This window comes from Xiphias gladius, chromosome 11 (assembly GCF_016859285.1).
Source record: "Xiphias gladius isolate SHS-SW01 ecotype Sanya breed wild chromosome 11, ASM1685928v1, whole genome shotgun sequence".
In the NCBI taxonomy this organism is placed as follows: domain Eukaryota; kingdom Metazoa; phylum Chordata; class Actinopteri; order Istiophoriformes; family Xiphiidae; genus Xiphias; species Xiphias gladius.
The window spans coordinates 24,248,117-24,270,773 of record NC_053410.1 but is presented as its reverse complement, the minus strand read 5'-3'; the positions used below and the strand labels follow the sequence as shown (position 1 = coordinate 24,270,773).

The 22,657-nt window shown below is 39.5% G+C and overlaps 1 pseudogene; it reads right to left on the bottom strand.

Annotated features, from left to right (window-relative positions):
• Window positions 1-1,797: 1,797 nt before the first annotated feature.
• Window positions 1,798-22,613, bottom strand: LOC120796729 (annotated as a pseudogene).
• Between the last annotated feature and the right edge of the window lie 44 nt (window positions 22,614-22,657).

Sequence of the window (22,657 nt, the reverse complement as noted above, 5' to 3'; positions counted from 1 at the left end):
ACATTGATTTTTAATTAGCTGGTTGTTGTCGGGGGTTACAGAGGAATACAACAATTAATGCACGAAGAGCATAAATACACTAACGAGGACCTATTGACCAGATAAAAATAAGTTATATGAGCAACTTGATGGTAATGCTTCGCACAACAACGTACAACTTAGTATAGACAAAAACATTTTTCTTTCGCAGCATCTAGGTTGACTCTAAAGGTCTAATGCTTGACAATTAAACCTTTACTCCTGTTACTGTTATTTTGCTTCAGCAAAAAAGGCATTGCAGGATTGTATTAGGCAGAAGGTTATGTGCAAAATTTTCTTATTACAATATCCTTTCCTAGCAACTAAAATATGGTCATGGTTAAGCAACTAACACTACTCGTGTAAGGTTAGGTTAACATTGTGGTCATGGTTAAAGAAGCCAATATGTGGAAGGCAAATGTCCGTCCACCACCCTGACCTCCACACCCTCAATTTTTACTGCACTAGAAGAACCATACCCCTGCATTACCCCCGACAATTCCATTGAATGTTACTTACTAATGTAGAATGGCTGTATATGAATAGGGGGCAGGGGTTGTAAGGCTATTTCATAAAAAAGGACATTCTGCATAGCAAATTAATCTGTCCTTGAGGTCCAACAATGACTGCATTTCCTTCCTTAATAAAACATTTGCAAGCCAATTTTTTTTTATTTATTTCAAATCATGAATTGTTTACATCCATGTGTGCTTGCTTGCGGTTTTCTTCCCCCCCCTCCTTGTGGGCACATTACTACACTTCTTTGCACATTACATCCAGCAACTTTCAGAGCTTGAAACCAATGCAAGGAATGTTTAGTACTTGTAGGGTGCTTGTGCATCCTCCCACACTGCAAAACCATTTGTAAAAACGTTGCTCGTTTCAGCTAGTAGTGGTCAAAATCCCCAAAGAGTACCTTAATTACCTTATTACAAGGACAACAACAAAGATAAAAATGACGATTTTTACCTTTGTCTTAAGACACTTAACATGTACTGTTTGGAAAGAAGCCTAAAATGTATGTGTGTGTGTGTGTGTGTGTGTGTGTGTGTGTGTGTGTGTGTGTGTGTGTGTGTGTGTGTGTGTGTCACTTACTATTTATCCCTAAGTACTGTGTTTACATTTATGCTACTTTAAAACCCTTACTTCCTACATTAAGAAGCAAATATTGTACTTTAATTAAGAGTTAATTTGGAGATTTTACATAAAAACATATGCTCATTTATAAAAAGATGTAATGCTTTAGATTAAACTATCCAACGGTATTCAAAGTAGATAAATTAGCTGCACCATGACAAGCTGCATCATTAAAATGTTGTTTATATATTAATGCATCAGCAATAATTATTTAATAATATTTATATCATAAGATTCAGAAAGGGTCTATTCTTCATAATGAGTCCTTTTTTTTTAGTACTTCTTACATTTTGCTAATACATCTTTTGTACTTTTACTTAAATAACATTTCAAATGCAGGACTTTTACTTGTAAAGGAGTGTATTTTACATTGGTGGAAGTATTTGAATATTGTTCCACCACTGGTGTCAGTGAGTGTTTTGTCTAAGTTTCTTTGTAGTTCATCTGTCAAATGTGTGTGTCAGTGAGTGTGCTTTCCATTCAGGTATGGTTCTTCACAACACTACATTGCTATGCGCATGTTGAGACTATACATAAAAGTGACCATAAGATTCTCACCCGTCTCCACATCTAATCAGCTTGAACCCCAAACCTGTCACGATCATCATTCAACATCCATTTAGATAAAACACTGCCTCCATTTCACACCCCCCTCCATCTCTTCTCAATAATTTTCTCCCTCCCCTCTTCCTCCTCTGTCTGTCGGCCTGCCTCACTGATGTATGAAATGGCGCGAGGGAGTGAGCGAGCCTACAGATACATGCAGGCTAAAGTTAAAAGAGAGAAAGGGAGAACTCTGCAATTACGCTGTTACAAGGATTGGAGCAATTAAGGGAATGTACAGTTCAGCCAGGCTCACGGTTTCAAATGCCCGTCAGAGGCATACAGTGAGCCTCATAAAGGCCTCATGTGTCATATTAACTGCTCAAGGCTCTTCACACACAGATACACACACTCACACCCTGGCATTAAAGCAATTGTTAAACCCTTTGCTGACATGCTAAGGGAACCAATTCCTTATCTCAAGTTTTAAACTGCCACACTTTTATGACATCATCGTTGTTATGTATTTCACATAAATAAGTGTAAAGTGCTCAAAGGGAAATCTTGATATTTTTAGGTCTGAGAGTTAACTTTTCTCACTTACCTCTTCCCTTTCCCTGTGCAGAAACCTGCTGAGGTCAGTGGCAATTCATTCTGTACCATCTGAAGGACAAATGAAGCTTTCTGTTCTAAAAAGCCTTTATTTTTCATTAAAAAAAAAAAAAAAACAACAACAAAAAAACTATTCAGAACACACTGAATATACTGTTAAGCCAGAAACCAGTCTGTGAAGGTGTTTGCATTTGGCCACCCCAAAACTCTCACTACCTGCTGTGCTCACTATAATTCATTTTCGATTTTGTGCCATCTATCACCGTGTAGACACAGACCAACACACTCTTTTCATAATTGTTAACTAACTTTACAAAGAAAGTTTGAAGAGGGCTGGTATTCGGCTCTTGTCACTACAAAAACTTTGTAAGACAAACCAGATGAACATTTTAAACCCAAGGTACCATTTGAAGGCCTTTCTTTCTTTCCTTGAGAGTGTGAACATGCTTATTGTGGAAGATTGTCTCACAGAGCACAAGGAAAAATGGAGATATTCACTCTTTGTGGTCTTTATTTTAGGCCATTTTGACTGAATGCGTTTTCAGTTCCTCCGGTCATTGACCAGCAGACAGATTGAATGTCCTATGACAGTTTGGAGGACGTTTTGCAGGAGGAGAACACAATTTTCTTGAATAAAGACAAAATGCGGAAAGAGCACATAAATATTTTACCACCCACTGCAAATATATATCTTAATTTCCAGTTAATCGCCATTTTATGTCGACATTATGACATAAACTCACACATCATGGTTAGTATGATCTGTCGGTTAAATTTGACGTGCAGATGAGACAGCTGTCACTCTGCATCTCACTGTCAGACCGATAAGGTGAAACTGAAACTTAACCATTATCTGAAAAATTCAATGTAATTCAGTGTAATTCCCAGGTTTATCAGTGCAATTTTTCAAACTACACTGCAGGCTTGGAGTCTCTGCTGACAGTGAGAAGCAGAGCGACAGCTGTCTCATGAATGGGTCCAACCTGGGTCAAATGCGTCTTGACTTGTCCCATGTCTGCTGTCTGAAAGCCGTGAATTACAACTTTTAATTTAACGTCAAAAATAAAAAGAAAGGGCTTGCAGCACACGACCAAATCAGTTTGGAATCAACTTAAAAACTAAACATCTTGATGTTCTTGACATTTCCTGTGATTACAAGTGCAAGCAACATGTTCATCATTCTTGCTTGTTAATTATTTTTTGGTTTTGACCCATCAAAGTGAAACAATGTCTAATTATGACTCCTCATCAGGTAATGATGCCCTGTGAGAGACATGGGTTCTGAACACCTGGTGATATTTCCCTTGCAGATTGTTTCATCTAAAGGAGTTTTAGAAGCATGTGTAGATATACAGTAGATGACTCAAATCTTGTAATCACAAACTCCACATAAATTGTGTAGAGACTCAGAATTTCAATCACGTCTGCATAGACACCTTACAATAAATACACAGATAATGTATATCCAGACATTTCAAAAATAGATCAATGTCAGTCCACTCAAAAAGTGTGCTTGAATATTGTTAGTTCATATGGACGTTGGATATTCACTATTCAAAGAATGATGTATGTGCGAGGGCGTTGTTTCCTCTGGGAAGGGGGTTTGCAGGGGGGACCTTTTCTCCTTCAGGTTAATTTTTCTACTAAAATCCACAAGAGAAAAGACAGGAGGCAGCAGGCAGCAGTGGTTACTTATCATTTTTCTTATTCTTAGGCTATTATTCAGATTCACGTGCTCCACTTACAATATATACCAATATGTACGCCTAGATATCTCTCAAACTGTAGATGTAAATTTAATAATTTAGCAAAATTGTTAAAAAGGAAAAACTGAAATATCACATTGACATAAGTATTCAAACCCTTTAGTCAGTACTTAGTTGAAACAACTTTGACAGCGATTACAGCCTCGAGTCTTCCTGGGTATGACGCGACAAGCTTTTGGAACCTGGATTCGGGGATTTTCTGCCATTCTTCTCTGCAGATCCGCTTAGGCTCTGTCAGGTTGGATGGGGACTGTCGGTGGACAGCCATTTTCACGTCTCTCCAGAGATGCTCGATTGGGTTCAAGTTAGGGCTCTGGCTGGGCCACTCATTCACAGAGTTTTCCCTGAGCCACTGCTGCTTTGTCTTGGCTGTTCGCTTAAGGTCATTGTGCTGTTGGAAGGTTTTGTTGCAACTGCAAGCAGGGCTTTCATGTGCTTGTGCCTGCAGTGATGGTTGTCCTTCTGGAAGATTCTCCCATCTCCAAGCAGGATCTCTGGAGCTCAGCCAGAGTGACCACTCTTACCAAGGACCATATCTTCCGATTGCTCAGTTTAGCGGCCAGCTCAAGGAAGAGTCCTGGTTGTTCCAAACTCCTTCCATTTAAGAGTAATGGAGGCCACTTTTTTTTTTTTGGGAACCTTCAACGAAGCAACATTTTATTTTTGCCTTCCCCAGATCTGTGCCGCGACACAATCCTGTCTCTGAGATCTGTAAGCAGTTCCTTTGACCTCATGGCTTGGTTTTTGCTCTGATATGCATCGTCAGCTGTGAGACCTTATATAGACAGGTGTGCCTTTCCAAATTATGTCCATTTTTGATAGCAAAAAAAGTGAATTTAAATGATTTTAACATAAGGCTGCAAAAAAGTGAAGGGGTTTGAATAGTTTCTGAATGCACTGTATATATATATATATATATATATATATATATACATAGATAGATATATGTGTGTGTGTGTATATATATATATATATATGAGAGAATGCGAGAGAGAGAGACAGAGTCAAAAGTATGAATTTTAAAACATTTTTTATTGAATGCTGTGCTTCTGCAAACAAAAAGTGTGAGGGAGGAGGCCTTGAGATAAAACAAAACAAGCCTCAGCAAACATCTAAGAAAAGATAACTTTCACAAAGATCCACCACACAGTGACTATGGTTGCACTCCCAGGGTGCTTTACTTTCCGAAAGCTGCTCCAGTAACAAAGACAAAAGCCAGACACACACCTACACACACAAATACACACACTCGTCTTCCCCCCTGCCTTGCCTGGCCAGTCTCAGCATCCCAGAGCTCTTTGAGGCGACATCCCAACAATTCCACCGGGTCCCTCATTAAGGACCAGGCGCTGACTCTCGAGGGGAGGTGGGGGGGTTGCTGGGTAAACTTTGGAGAGGTCACCTCCTTGTTTCCATCTTCTGCCTCCTCTAATCCCTCATTCTGGCCCATCCTCAGGTCCTGTCAGCACAGAGTGTAAACAAGCAGAAAGGTTAGCGCTGTTTTCACCTGACACCATCTTCTCCCATTAGGGAAAAGGACAGTGAGCAGGTACCACCAACAAAGCCACACCTTGTTGTTTAAGAAGCAACTTCTGTGATCATCCCTGTGTCCTGAAATATATTCAGGGTTAGGTGAGGAGTCAGCTGTCATAAATTAATGTTTAAATTACAATGCAGAAAAAAGGAAAACTCTGGAAAAGTTTGAACTTACATATATGTTCAAGGTCCATGTCAGATTAAAATGCAGACAATAGTATGTGTAATAAAATGTTGGGAATTTAAGTGAGTCAGTAATTTCTTTTCCATCTCTTTTTTCATCATGGTCGCTTTTTTGTTGCACCTATTCCTAAAGACTTTCAAAGACAGTCCTGTACCAGTTCTGGTACTCGCAAACAGCAAAAAGTACGTGTGCAATGGGTTAAAAGAGAACCTCCTGTTTGTACATATTTCACTTTCTGTATGTAGATGACGTAAAATGAATTTGATGTTAGCGGGCTGCTAGTGAAATAAATAGGAGGAAGGAAAAACACATTAAAGAGAAAAAAAGGAAATAATGTACATAATATACACCGTTGCTTTTTATTGTAATTTTATTTAGTCGAAAATTACATACAATCTTTATTACTACATGTGACCTGGAGTAACAAAGTACAGTAAACTGAGTGAGTGATTATACCCATTGTTCTATTACTTCATGTTACACTCTCAAATGTGTAACTCAAACATCATAATAAAAAAACTTACTTCCTAGCAACTTACACAGTGGTGGAGCAAGAGGCAAAAAAGGACATTTTTCAGTTAGTGCATTTTGAGTACATTTTTGATTTTGAAAATCCAACATGCTGGGACACTTTCAAGTCATTTTTCTATTTGCCCTTCAACAACGTTGCCTATTTTGCACTTTTCTACTCAAACGTTGCTTTAATACTCTCACAATGAGTGATACACTGTGATGTTTACTATTATTACTACAATGATGATGATGAGGATGATAATGATTATGATGACTATTATTATAACTATAATCATTATGGTCTCTTATTATGCTAGATACAGCAACTTTTATTGTCAGTACCAGTAACATTCATATGCGTTATTATTGTTATTACATGAAACTCTTAAAGAAATACAGTTCTCAGTATTGTGTCAGTTCAGTGACAGAAAAAATGCATTACATACATATCATTGTGGACATGAACTGGAGCATGTGTGCATACCTACACAGACCAAAACGCAGACACCTTGGGCAATCTCCATCCTTACGGTTTGTAAACTGCCCATGTCGGGTCACACTACCCCCCCTTCATTTTAGTAATTGATTCATTATTTTTTTTAGTTTTAATTTATTTATTTTTTCTCCTTTTGTGTTTTTGTTTGTTTATTTTTGTGGGGTTTTTTTTTTTTTGCCTCAGTGTATTTTCTTGCGATTATTATCATTGTTACTATTATTATTCTTATTATTCTTATTATTATTGCCTTTTTCTCGTTGTTGTGTTTCTGTGTATATTCTTAATTTAAAAAATGCTGAGTTTACTGTTTGACTGTCCGTGTTTGATCGCCCGAATCAAAAGACATGTTGTTACTTTTGTACCAGCACACTATTTCACAACACTTAAACTAGTAGTACTACAAAGTACTACAAAGTAGAAGCAAAATTGTGGGTTAATTTTTGAAGGCATGTTGGCCCCTTTACTGTAATATTTGGAATTGGAATTTTGAATGGAGGTTTTGATTTGTTTGTAGGTGCTGTGATTAAGTGCAGTTTACTTAACTCCTACCAGAATTTGCTTATCCTGGACAAATTTTTGAGATCTTAGAAAAAATGTTTCACAGGTCATTCTGTTTCAGTGCTTCTGCGATGTCCATTGACCTCATTATGGGCTGTCCCAGACACGCCAACAGTTTTCAAACATGTCTGATTTTTATTATAGTCAAAAACTGGATAGAGCTGTAGCTGGAGCACCATAAAGACTAGCATGAGACAAGCGATGAGCAGTATCCAATGAGAGTACAAGAAGGAGCTGGAGAAAGGAAGGCAGTTGACACACAAACAGTGACTTCTCATATCTTTGCTGAATATTGTGATGACTCAGTGCAGTCTAGGAGCTGTCCAACTGGAATAATCCTGTAATCAATACACCTTGCTTGAGATCAGTTATATTGTTCATGCAGCCCCAGGTCACCATTACAGTCTTTGATGAGAACATTTTTTTTTTTTTTTAAATTTAGGTACTAACTTTTCTGTACTAAAGTGGCGTGTAGTATATGCAAGGCAGAAAGTACAAATGCAGTACAAATGCAGTGTATCTGGGAGTAGCAAAAACAGAAACTGGAATTCCTCTGTGCATAACCTGCATACCAATAAACCAAAAGATCCTATTCAAACTTCTCCCATGGAAGTATTAAAACCCCCTGCAAGAGTCATCCCTCTCCTTTATAGGGCTTCTTTTCCTATAGTCACTGTCCATCCACACACACACACACACACACACACACACACACACACACACACACACACACACACACACACACACACACACACACACACCGTCCAGCCCTGGTGTTCCTCCCTGCTACAGTGGTGATGTGTCCCTGCCTGTCTATGTGTTTGCTGACTGACTGTGGAAGAAACCATTTAGCATGCTGAATGTCAAGGTCAGCGTGTTCCGTCCTTGTCATCACTCTCCACAGTAGAAGGTCAGGAAAAAGCTCTCGTTAAATGGCCAGTACTAGACAAAGAACACAGGGAGCTAAAAAGATGGATGAAATAAAGAAAGAAATTAAGAAAGAAAAAGGTAGAAAAAAAAGTAAGAAAGAAAGAAAGAAGGAACGCAGACAAATAAACCTATTTTCAGCTCTAGTTAACCGATATTCTGTTTCCCTTGGCTCCAGTAAAGCTGCTATTCAAAGAGTTTTATTCATCTTGTCTGTGGTCTTTTAATTGTGTCACTATGAAAAAAACAAAAGCCTGGCAATAACACAAATATTGGCAATGCTCCCACTGGGGGCTAGTTTACAGTAGGATCAGGTACAATCGAAGTTTAGGTTTCATTTGGAACTAGTATTTGGTGTTTATTGTAAATTAAACTATTGTTAAGTATTTCTTGGTAAGGGTTACAATAATAATATTAATTTGAATATGCTACATGGTTGTTTTGCTCTGAGGAGAGCATTTTCTTTGCAAGACCTTTGTAGTACGAATGGATATACAGACGGGTGACAAATTAAAGAGAAAAAACCTGAGTAAATGAGTGGAGAAACATAACGCATGCAGATGCTTCCACACAGGTGCACTGCATGGTACAATTAAGCAATTAACATCCAGTCATGCTCTGTGGCAGGTATAAAAATGCAGAGCAGGCTCAGTTGATTCTGATTTTGAATCTAAATGGCAAAAGGAAGAGATCTAAGTGAGTTTGAAAGAGGGTTCATTGTTGGGGCTCAGATGAAACAAAGACTGTTCTACTGGCCAGTGTTGCAATAGGAACAGTAACTAAAGTGACATCTGCATTTAGATCTATGGGAAAGACATCAGTAAATAGCAACAGATATTGCGGTCAACAGCGCACATTTGATGACTGTTATGCTTGTGAATTAGTGCGATATGTAAGGAAAAACAGAAAAGCAACTCTTTCTCAGGTGACTAAGAATGTCAATGCAGGATGTGATCAGACTGTCAGCAACGAGAGTCTGTTGACAGTTACATAGAGAGTCATATTATCGTAGGCTTGCAGTGCATAAACCCCTCATTTTAAAGATGAATGCACATTTGAGAGTTCAGTGGTGCAAAAACCATAGGCACAGGGCTGTGGAAAAAAGTGATATGGTTGGATAAATCATCTTTCACCATATTCTCCACAGGTTGGCGAGTGCATGTGTTGCGTACACCGAGAGAATGGTACAGGCCCGAATTCTTGACCCCTATAGTGAGGGGATCCGGTGGCTCTGTTATGCCGTGGGGGGCATTTTGCTGGCATGGTTTGGGTTGACTTGTCTCCTTAGAGGGAAGGGTCACTGCAAATCAATACAAAGTTGTTCTGAGTGATCACCTTCATCCTATAATGAAACATTTCTATCCTGATGGGAGTGGTCTCTTCCAGGATGACAATGCCCCAATCCATATGGCAGGGGGGGTCACCGAATGGTTTGATAAGTATGAAAATTATGTAATGCTATGGCCTTCCCAGTCACCAGATCTCAACCCAATTGAACACCTATGGGAGATTTTGGATTTTAGATAGCGCTCTCCACTACCGTCATCAAAACACCAAATGAGGGAATATCTTTTGGAAGTATGATGTTCCATCCCTCCAGTAGAGTTCCAGAGACTTGAAGAATCTATGCCAAGGTGCACTGAACCTGTGCTGGCAGCTCGTGATGGCCCACCACCTTACTAAGACACTTCATGTTGGTTTTCCCTTTAATTTGTCACCCGTCTGTATTTGAGATATTGAATTTTTGGCCAAGACATACAAACCTTTCCCTTCCCCTTCCCCTTCCCCTTTCCCTACACTGCCCTCTGTCTGAGCTGTGTTCTGTATGTTTGCTGTCACATGGAGTAATGACCACTGAGGGAACCGGTTGTGGCCGTTCGAACGTCACCATTCCCCTTGTGATCCATAATATGGAATGATTTTAATGCAGCGAGTAATTACAATATGCCCCAACCTGCTCTCTCTCATTTTCTTGTGCAGAAATACTCCTGCACAAACTCAGTGTGCACGTGCAAAGCAATGCCCACATGCACAAATGCAAATAGACTGAGAAGTTGCAGACATAAACAAATTTAATTTAGTAGTAAGTCCTAAAGGCTTACACAGCGCAAAAATTCATTATTAGTGCACTGGAAAATACTGTACTTTATTTACATCAGCACCTGTTAACTTATAAATATTATTATTCAGAGTGTAAACTGATGAAAAACAGACGGCTGTAAAGTAAAAATTTGTATAGGGAAATAAAAGGACATTTTAGCATTATGTTTTTGTTTTCCACAACATTTATTACATCAAGCAATAACATGGTCTTGTCATGTCATAATCACCACCACTATGTTGTTCTAATTGATTCTACTATGCCAATCTTTCATTTGCTGTTAAGCTACTTTCACTTCAACTCAACATTTCTTGCAGATATTTCACATTAAAAGCTTGTGAGTAAATGGGAAGATTGCAACTTCTGAGCAACTGTAAGGCTTTTAAGGTGAAAGATCTTTTCAGGAAGTCCTGAGTTTTTTTGAAAGTAGCATAATACCAGTCAAAAAACAAAGTAGAAGTGACTGGAATTAAGTAGTGCATAAAAACATTTTTCTTCTGTAAAAAAGACATGACATAGCATGGTTGTGTTGTTATACTGATGGAACTGAACAGTTATTCCAACATTTAGTGTTGCACTTTCTTAAACCTGAGGTACTCAAAATAATAATAATTAACAGTGGTCAAAATCAAAACAGCAGAGGTCAAGATATCCTGGCATGAAGTCCCTAGTATGGGTCGAAACCCAGTGAAAGTGGATCCTACATTTCCCATAAAACTCAATAATGCCTCTTATTAGACACTCCCTTTCAGGTAAATGACCACACCATTCAGACTCTGTGTCCGAACTCCATGTTTTGTCATCAGGGGTATATCCTTAGATTTTGAATAACTTTTTTTAGAGGCATTTGTATGAGGCCAGTGATGACCTTATACAACTGTTTTCAGAGAATGAATATTGCTCCCCATGATAAGAAATTAGTGGAGCTCCTCTTTATCACTGTAGAACTGTATGTTATCCTGAATTTATCAAGACAGAAGGCAAACATGAAGTAAGCAATGCATTTACAGCAAACAGCATCAACAGCAAATTAAACAGCAGCAGATCAGAGCACTTACTAAAATATGAATAAATATGGAAGAGTGGCCATATGAACCTGTCTCAAATAAAGACCTGGCTGTCTGTGCAGTTGAAATAGGGCCACTATGTGAGAATTTACAGTATTTTTTTATACAGTAGGTACCAGCTATTTGCTGCCAGCTATCCTCTCCACTCCTTCTATCATTGTGTCTATGTGCTTGTGCCTACTTTCCACAGCTTGAGTAAACACTGCCAACTCTCTCATTAGCTCTCTCACCACAGTCTCTCTTTCACTCTGCGTGTCTTTCATCCCCTCTCACTCTGTCTCTATGTGCCCCTGTTTAAACAGATGAATGTGATTAGAGCCAGTTTTAAATGACATTGGAAGTTTGTGTGTTTAATGATTCAAATAAAAGGGATGGTTATAATGTTTAAAGATAGGCCTTAACAGGACGTCTCTGAGTGCCGCTCTGTGTACAGTGTGTGTGTGACACTCCACAAACTCTATTGAGTTTATTTTATTATTTTATCATGCAGATTGTCAGATGATTGACTATAGTGCCTGGCTTATGGAATGGTATTCTGTACATCAACACCAGCTGGCCCTGCGGTCACAAAACACATCTGTGTTCACAATTTACTCATTAGTTCTAGTTTTTTGTAGGTCCAGTCTGTCAAACAAAGAAGTTGTAGTCCTGCATTATGTCAACTTTTTTATGACAGTAAAAATGAAGTCAATGTGGTAATAATTTGGTTTGCTTAATTTACAGGCTATGGCATCAACTTTTGTCTGGCCTTATTCTCACCTAGTCTTGTCCTATTAAGCTATGGTCTTGCAGATCAATGCTACAGTTTCCAACAAAGAGACAGAAAAGCCATCACCATAAAAGCTCTTAGCTAACGAAGCTACATAGCTAACAACTTTATACTATATAGGAACACATTAATCAAAATGTTGTATTTATTTTGCTGATAAGGACCACATTGGGCATTTTTTGTAGTTAAGTAAGGTAACAGACAGATCCAACAGAGGTAACATACTACTAGGCTTATTCATTTACACATATTTTCCAATTTCTTTTTTAAACATGCCTTAACTGATTTTTTTTGGCCAGTTGGGGGTAGTGGATCAAGCTGTAAACACATCACTGGCATGTTATGATCCTTAAAGTTGATACGGTAAACTTGCCAGATACAAAGGGACATTAGCATTTATCTGTCGTTGTGTTTCTGGACACCTGGCAAATGCATTTCCAGTATTCTCTCTTTTAGCTCATTTTTGGTTCGCCACCAGCTCCTGAAGGAAATATCTAGGTCTTTATCAGCTAAATGCTCCACTGTGTTCACCAGCTAATTGCTAACTGTCTGTCTGACATTTTTTGCTAGGCAGGTAGTATACAGTGAGTTTATTAGAGTGTTTTCTTTGAAAACAGCTGCCTGCTGTGTCTGGAAAAGACACTGATGAGAATGGTGAGACCGGACCATGGATGTATTAAGGAGAACTGGATACCGAGTTCGAAGATGGCAACCCAATCACTCTTATGACAGGTGCTCATATGGGCATATGCCGAAAAAACGTTGGCTGTGTTTCCGCGGGCTTCCTCACGCTTTTCGGGGCCCCTTAAGCATCCACACTACAGTCTTCCAGTTGAGCCGGGTGAGAGCATATGGGTCTGAGTTCTACAGTTGCTGACTTCCTGTTTGCTCCAGACACAATGAATGGGATAAAATAATTTAATTGTATGGCTCTTCTAGACTTTCCAAATGTTATTGGACCAAATGGATCAAATTTTGATAAGAAAAAGAGTCATTTCATGGGGTTTTTGATACTCAGAAAATCTAGTCCACTAATATCTGATAACCATAAGTTTCAGTTGTAGTAGCCTGGTTTGGCCACTACGCCAAAAAATAATTCACAGCCCAGCTCCATTCTTAGGGGCTTGGATTGAACCAAACAGTTAAGTTGTGGGCTTTAATAGGGAAGCAAAGTTATGAAATGATGCCCGGGCTAGCCACTTTTCCACTAGCTTGTGTAATTCAATGCAAAGTGTGTTTGATGAGCTTTACTTTTCGAATTCTAAGACAAATCAGCATTCACTACAGTACTTGCTTTTAGGAGAGATTCCTTCACGATTTTTACAGTTAAATATTGATTCAATTTTTAAAATACAGAAAACTACAGCTCCCTCGTAATTTACAGTAAAATTCACAATCGCTCTCTTCAGAAGTCAATTTTCCAACTTCTCAATCATAATCCTTTTTATCTAAAAACTGCTACACCATGTGGTCCTCTCTGTCCTGCTGTTATTACAGAAATGTGTGAACTCATTGCAACATTAAGTAACCATCTTTTTTCAAGCACTGACAATTAACCCACGATGGTCTTTGGCTTACGGTATTTGTTAATGGCTGCAAAAAACAGAAATAGTAAAGAAACAATGATATGTCTTTTAAAAAATTATAATAAGCCTACCATCCTTATCTTAACATATGTAGTGAACAACACAACATAAAAATGGTTATGTTCCAAGGCTGCATTTTTTGCTATTTGCATTATAGTGGGATCTTGAAAGATGTTTTCCCACTTCTGGAACACAACCCTCTCTCTTTAACAATACCATAACAATCACCTGAAAAATGATCAAAGATATATAGGCCTACATATAGAACTATAGATTATAGAACTTTTAAAGCTAGATTTAAAAAATGAGGGAAGCTTCCTGAAATTGCACTGGGTAGGGAGTCTTTTATTCAAAATGGCAGAAAGTATTTCAAGCCATAAATCACAGCAAAAGACTGAGATTTCTGAGTCACTGGCACTGGTCAACAACTCTGTCACCACCAATTTATATATAATGGTCATTTTGTGCTGCAGGACAGTGTTTATTTTTCCAATTTCCTGTTAAACTGTGGCTGGTGTTTTTTTTTTTTATTTGCCCAAGATTATTTTGGGGTCTTTCCAACATTCCTCCCTGTCAAGTTTCATAACCTAATTAGTGACAATTAAACCTCAATTAGCTATGAACTATAAGCCACAGCATTAAACTAGTCATGTGTTTGGATCAATGAGAGTCACAAGTCCTTCTCTGAACGCCCACCGTAAACCCAACATTATCCTGGTACCATAGTCCTCAAATGCCTGGTCACTTTACACGGAACAGACTTTGGAAAACAGAGATGTGTTGTTTGGAGGCCTTCTGGGGAGATACTCAGAGTAGATTTGTTGATGTATAGTCACTGGTCAAACAAACGATGATATAAATTTGACTATAGCGAGGAAAGATAAGGCATATATCATAAATCAGTCTTTAGTTCAATGGATTCAAGATCATTTTTCTCTGCGGGGAAAAGTTAGGTTTTTATGTATCACACACTTATTAGTAATACAGTGTGTTGCTGTAACATATTTGGAAAATAAAACTTTTTTTCCTTTAGCTCAGTAATTTTTCTAATGTTAAACAGTTTAATCTGGGCTTTTGAATCCAACAATGCTTTGACTTGTAAATAGGTTTGTTTTACCTGCTATTCTACATGTTAACACTGGATAACTCCCACTACACTATAAGCTGTTAAGACTTTGCTGTGATCCAAGAGAGTGGATTTCAAACTTAAGACCTGGGGACATGCATTTCTTGGCATTTCTTTCTTTTGGTTACCGGCACACGAACCAGCATCAACTTTTACCTAGTCTGCTGCTGCTGAAAACAGTAAAACTACAATAAGTGTTAGCCATTTCAGAAATCCCACACAGTAGAACTAAAACAGCAAATATACTGTAATGTTGCTGCATGTAACACCTTGACAACAGTATATCCTCAAGTTTCTCTATCTTGGAAAAATTACCATAAACAATTGAGTCATTATCAAAATGACTGAAGCTTCCGCTCACCCGATCTGCATTGTTACTTGCTCAAAAATAACAGCACAATATTCCAGTGAGACCACATTAGTATTAGTTCTTTTCCTCATTATCAGAAAATCTATCTGCTTTAATCTATTTTGCACTAGAAGAACAGTACCCCCTCTCTGATATTTTTTTTACAGTAATTGAAATAAATATGATAATGATTTATTGATGACAAACTGTGAGGAATCCTCAGAGAATAGTGTGGTGGAGGGGTTTGTGTGTCCTGGTGATCATAGGAGCTTTGTTGTTGTGGGCAACAGTCCCTAGTAGGTTCTCAGAAGGCAAATTGGTCCCAGGGGAGGGTCCAGACCATAACCAAGTCACACAACCCTGATGGGCATTTTTTTTCGGGAATGTGTCGCCTTGCCCAGACCATGGAAACCAGGGCCCCCTCCGGAGCGATGGCATGTCTGGGTCCAGCAAAGCAACTCTTCCTCAGGTGACTAAAATTGTTGATGCAGGACGTGATCAGATTGTGTCAGCAAGAACAGTTCGTCAACAATTACATAGAGAATCATATTATAGTAGGATTGCAGTGCATAAACCCCTTATAACAAAGATTAATGCACATTTGAGAGTTCAGTTGTGCAAAAACCATAGGCACTGGTCTACAGGGCTGTGGAAAAAAGTGATATGGTTGGATGAATTGTCCTTCACCATATTCTCCACAAGTGGGTGAGTGCATGTGTCGTGTATACAGAGTGAACGTTACGGGTCTGAATTCTTGACCCCTACAGTGAGGGGATCCGATGGCTGTGTGATTTTGTAGTGGCATTTTGCTGGCATGGTTTGGGCTGACTTGTCTCCTTAGAGGGAAGGGTCACTGCGAATCAATTCAAAGTTGTTCAGAGTGATCACCTTTATCCTATGATGAAACATTTCTATCTTGATGGGAGTGGTCTTTTCGGGGATGACAGTGCCCCATCCGTAGGGCACAAGGGGTCACTGAATAGTTTGATGAGTATGAAAATGATGTCTGTTTTCTGGATGACTGATTCTCAGTGTTCCAGGTCATGGTATTTCTAAGTGTCATATTAAGGCAACAGTACTTTCCTGAGGTTGTTGAACACATTTCATCTCTCATCCGAAAGGCTTCTTCAGTTCCAACTGCCTGTTGGGGAGTGCAAGCATTTAACCTTGTGGGGTGGTTGACACCTTGAGATTTGTTGAGATTCACATTTGAGTCTTTGACCCACCCGGTCTACATGTGACTCGTTACGGTCACATGAGTCGGTATTAGGCTACCTGGGGAGGGATCTCAGGACTGATTAATGGGTGATGTAGGCCATCTCCTCTGTTTAGTGATGGTCATTCCAGTGTGACGTAGATGGCTTCTTTCACTCATCTTTCAAACCATGGGACTTCTCTGGCCAATATTTGTACATTGCTGTCCTCAAATGAGTGTCCCTTGTCCTGCAGATGTAGTTGGTTTACTGCTGAGACCTGACCTGAATTTGGCTCTCCTGTGTTGTGCCATGCGTTTGTGAAGTGGTTGTTTTGGTTCCCCAATGTACAGGTATGTACATTCTTTGCTGCATTGAACTGCACACACTACATTACTCTGCTTATGTCTGGGTGTTTTATACTTAGGGTGGACAAGCTTCTGCCTCAGAGTGTTACTGGGCTTGAAGTGCACAGGGATGCAGTGTTTGTTGAATGTTTTTCTCATACGCCCGCAACGTAAGGAATGAAAATGTTGTTCCGTTTATTGTTATTTTCTACTCTGTCTGTTCTGTATGTTTTTGTGGTTTTGACAAAGACCAAGTTTGGGTAACCACACATTATAAGTGCTTCACTGATGCATTTTTTTTCTCCTTCTCCTTCCCCTCGGTCCTAGTGGGCATGTTCTTCACCTGATGATGTAAGGTTCTGATAACCCCAGGCTGGTGTCCCAGTGGGTGATGAGAATCAAAGAGTAAATATTGATCTGTGTGTGTGGGTTCACTGTATACTTCAATATTGATGGGTTTGTCATCTTCAATGTGTACCTAACAGTCCAAGATGGTCAGAAAATTTCCTCTGACATCCTCTCGAGTAAACTTGATGTTGCTGTCCAGTACATTGATGTGTTCTGTGTAGGCTTTCACTTCCTGTGTTTGGATTTTGACCCAGGTGTCGTCCATGTACCTTAACCGGTGGCTGGGAGCAGTTCCTGCGAAGGAGATCAATGCCCTGCTCTTTACTTCCTCCATATAGAGAATGGCCACTATTGGAAACAATGGTGAGCACATGGACCTCAGGCTGTAGAAACCCTTATTGTGCTGGAAAAAGGTGGTAGTTAGGCAGGAGTCATGTAGGGTACATATGTGGTCTGGGGTGAGGTTGGTTCTCCTTGACATTGTGCTTTCCTGTAGCAGTTGTTTTCTTACAGTCTTTACTGCTTCTCGGATGGGAATGCATGTGAAGAGTGAAGTGAAATCGTAGAATACAATGACTTCATCTGAGTCCAGTTTTATTTTTGTAACCTTGTTGGCAAAATTGAAGGCGTTTTTGATGTGTTATGGAGTGTTACCAACCAGAGGAGCTAGGATGGTGGCTAGGCAGGAGTCTCTGAGGTAGTCAAAAAGCTCCAAAGCGGCAAGACACCAGGTCTGGATGAGATTCACCCTGAGATGCTGAAGACTCTGGACATTGTTGGGGTCCTTGAAAGGAGGCTCCAACGGATTGTAGCACCTCAGATCCAGAAGGACGGGTCATGGTAGTTTGAGCATCCAGTGTACATGTGTTTTGTGGACTTGTAAAAGGCTTACAACTGTGTCCCTCTGGGTTCTTGTGGGGAGAAGTGTGGGAGTATGTGGTATAGTGGCCATTACTACGAGCCATGCAGCCCTTATATAACCACAATGAGAGTTGTGCTTGTATTTTCAGCAGCAAGTCAAACACATTTCCAGTTGGTGTGTCAATGATGCTGTTTGTGATTTTCATGGAAACTATTGCAATGCGCAGCCTTGGGGAGGAAAGTGTCTCGTTTGGGGGCATAATCACCTCACTGCTTTTTGCAGAGAACATGGTTCTTTTGGCTTCATTAGCCTTTCCCCTCCAGCAGTAAGATGGTTTGGTGGGAAGAGGTTGGGATGACAGTCAGCATCTCTATGTCAAGAGGCCATGGTTCTCCACTGGAAACTGGTGGATTGCTCCCTTCAGGTTGGGAGCTAGTTGCTGTAGCTTGGTGTCTTGTGTCTTGTTCAATCTATGTTCCCAGCCTCAACTATGGTCATGAGCTGTGGGTAGTGACCGAAAGAACGAGATCGCAAATATAAGTGGCCAAATTGAGTTTCCTCTGTAAGGTGGTTGGGCTCCCTCTTACAGATAAGGAGCTGAGACATCCAGAGGAAGCAGTGGCTCTGCAGAGTAGAGCCACTGCTAGTTGCAAATTGAGGCATCTGATCTGATCAGGATGCTTCCTTGGTGCCTTCCATTGTCCACTGGAGGTTTTCCAGGGACGTCCAACTAGTAGGAGACCCCAGGATAGACCCAAAACACATTGGAGAGACCACATATCTCACCTGTCTTGGGGATGCCTCGGGGTCCCCTAGAAGGAACTGGAAAATATTGCCGGCAAGAGGGAGGTTGGAACAACTTTGTATCACCTGCTGCCACTGCGACCCGATTCCAAATAAGCAGAAAAAAGTGGAGGGATTAACATTTTTTCGATTATTGTTCTTGGATGTGGGTTAGAGCTGCTACTTTTTATATGAAATTTAAGCATCATTTGTTTGATTTGGAAATTTGGGTTATGTATGTGCCCGAAGCTGTGCCTTGTTCTCCACTAAGGGCGTTCCTAAAATGCAATGTCCATTTGACTGCAACTATCTGCCTAAAGTAAACGCCAGTGAATCTGTTTTGCGGTGTTCCACTGAATGGTGTGTAAAGTCTTGTGTGACCGCAGCCATGACATACTTTAGGATTATTCTATGAATCAATTTGAACAGATGACAGGCTAATTTGAATTTTTAAACTTTTTTGAAGAAGTGACAACCATGGTGTGGGTGTAAAAATCAACAGCAATTCACACATATATTTCAAGGGCTGAATTTCCAAGTTTCCAGATCATTTCCTGCCACTCCGGTGCATTGGAATGAACTCTGGAACTGAATGAAAATGTGGTTATGCAAAGACTAAGTTGTCATTTACAAGATGTATTTGAACAAGTCTCACTGTGTTCAGTATTCTGAAGTGTCTATTGGTTTAAAATTACAGCAGGAGTTTGTTGTTTTATTTTGCTTTATGATCATAGCTGGTCACTTTCTAAGCAGCTCCTTGCCGGAGGTCTTCACATTGGTGGTTGTTGAGGAAACAGTATTTGTTATTTAGTTTCTGCTGCCTGACTGTCTTGGGACCTAACAGGGGTTTCAAACCAGTTCACAAAAGTCCTCTTCTCTAACATCTACACTGCTGCTGCTTGGCCACTACTAGGCCATGTATAATAGTACATGAAAGATTAAGTGTTGTAGGCCCCTTTGTCATACCACACACATACTGTACATGAAAACACATCTGTCTGTACCTGCAACAGCATTTGCACTCTCATCTGCATATCCCTTGCTCTGCACTATAAATTCTACCAGAAACAGGCACTTATACTTTCATAAATCTCCCTCTTGTCACCTTCAAATTACAGAGATTTATTCATAGAAGAACAAACTTGAACAGAGTCGAGAGAAAAAGGGAAAGTATATAGGAGAGAAAACATTTTGTCTTTATGACCTGGCACAGCATTGTCAGGGGATTTAGAGTGTAAGTATGGAGTTTGGAAGTGCATGTGCAGCAATGTACAGTATGCTTCCACTGCGCTGTATATACATAAATATAATGGTTTTAGCAGCAAGCATTAAGTGTGTGAGTGTGAGTGTGTGTGTCTGTGTGTATGCATGTGTACAGCATGTGATGTAATCCTCTTCTGGTCACTTCACTGTGTCAAAACCCTAAAGTGCACTGAAGTGTTCCCTGTTGATTTGGCTGAGAACTCACTAGAGAATTGTGAAACAATTATTTCGGGGTTCTAATACAGAAGTAAGAAACTGTCAATCAGAATCACACTGGCAGTTGTAATAACGCAAAAAGCAAAAAACCCAACCTTGAAACATAGCCTACTCAACAGCATGTTCCTTCAGTTTATCTGTACAGGGATACACATTTGTAAAAATGCCCATAAGCCCTGGACTATTGTAGGTTAAATGTCACCAAATTGACAGAATGAAGTGAGTCCATGGTCGAATTGAATGTCCATGACTAGGTCAGAAATTCCTGAGAAGGTTGAACAGTGCGGATGTTTTTAGGCATCAGAGATTACAGCTAAAATATTTGAAACATAACATAAGAAGATAATGTTGGTGGATCATGGATGTGGTGGAACCAAGCTGCAGTGTTGTACTGGTAAGTTTTCATGGTAGCTGTACTTTACTTTTATGCAAACAAAATAATTAGGGTCTGCTAGCAAGTGCTGTAACAGGTATTAATTTATCTAAGAATAAGGGTAGTAAACCATAGGAATGTGTTTTACCTTTTCACAAAGATAGGGACTGAGCTCAGTGAGAGATTGCAGTAGCACACTTCCTCCATTTGGCACTCTTCGCATTGACCGCCCACTTCGAGATTAAAGCTGCATTCATTCATGTGGGATGGAAGGTAGCGAAGGGAACGTTTTTTACGATAATAACTAGTGAGTGTTCTCATCATTGGACACCTCAAGAGAGAGTTAATAATTATGGGCATTATGAATTTGGTAATATTTTTATTAAATTGGCTTTTAAACACATTTAGTGTTGAACTTTGACTGACAACAACCATTGGTGGGGTTTTTTTTAGCTATTATAGGCACTTCATTCAGTGCCAAGTTGGATACATCAGAGCTTTAAGAGAAAAATTGTCATTCTGCAGTGGTAATCATAATATGAATGTTGATGTGAACTGTGTGAATTGTATTTACAAGTCAGACACCAGTAATATAACTTCAACATGACATATCTAATACCACGGTATAGCACTATTTCCATATTGAAAAAGCATCATGCAGACTCAGGCTAAGGCATATCCGGTAATCCCAAAAATTCTGTTTGAATGACATAAATACAGCAAATAATTGTATCATTATTAATGCTGGTGTGACCAAACCTTCCTCATCTGCTTACTCTTTCCTTCTATGTATCACTATGATTTCTCTCACCCTCCATTTCTGTCTCCCTCCTGCTTCTCTTTTTCTGTCACTTTGTCAGAGGTGTTTTGCAGTTTCGTTAAATGGAGAGACCTTTGAAGCTGTAGTTACTGAGCCGGCAGCTCTGGTCTTCTTTGTCTGCCTCTGTCTTGCTCTCTCTCTCTCACTGTAGGGGAAAACTGTGATTCATGTACTCCTTGAGAAGACCACCATTAATTTCATGTAATACAGCTCTTATCTCCGTCCCTGGGCTTGCTATCACTTCCATTTTCTCTCTTTCTTTCTCAGTGTCCTTTCTGACTTCGCTCCCTCACTTTTCCCTTGCTAGTACAGTCGTTTTATTTCTTCACTTTCCCTGCCTTCTCTGCTCTGCCTTTAGCTCTTCAGTGTCAGTGCCATTTTCTATGCCAGAAAGTCTTTCTTTAGTCATCATCATCACATGATTATCATCCATTATCATCAAAATCATCATCATCACCATCATTGGTCATTTTCAGCCACGTCCCTACAATCATCAATATTATCACCATCATTATCATCATAGCTGTTATTCAAATATTACCTTCATGATAATCATCATCACAATCATTAAAATCATCGTTATCTCATCTAAATAAAATCAATAAATCCATCCTCATTATAATCACCTCATAAAAATCACCGTCATTATCATCATCATAAGAATCAAATCATCCTCGATTTTATTGTCACAATTATCACATCATCAGAATAAATCATCCTGTTTACACTCATCACAATCAACACCACCAGAGTGATGTAGTGTTAATCATCTAATCAGCTGTCATCCTTACAATTTTCATAAGATTTAGTGTCACCATGTGTCAGAATTCCATTTATTTCCACTTAAATACAGTCATTTTCATCTATAGTATCATCATCAATATAAAAATCATTAATTGTACATGTAATATCTATCTTCATAATCATTATTGAAACTGATACTGTTAGGAATCATTTCGACAGTGGTCTTGTCATAAGCCTGACCCCCCCCTCGCACACACACACACACACTTACCCCACGGAGCCCACAGTACCACTGAGCCGTGGAAATGTCAGGGGTCAAGTTTACGTTGACGTTAAAGCGCCGGTCACCCTGGGCCACAGTAAAGGTCGGCACCATGGTGACAGCTGGTTGATATCATCGTTGGGGAGGCACTCATGAGT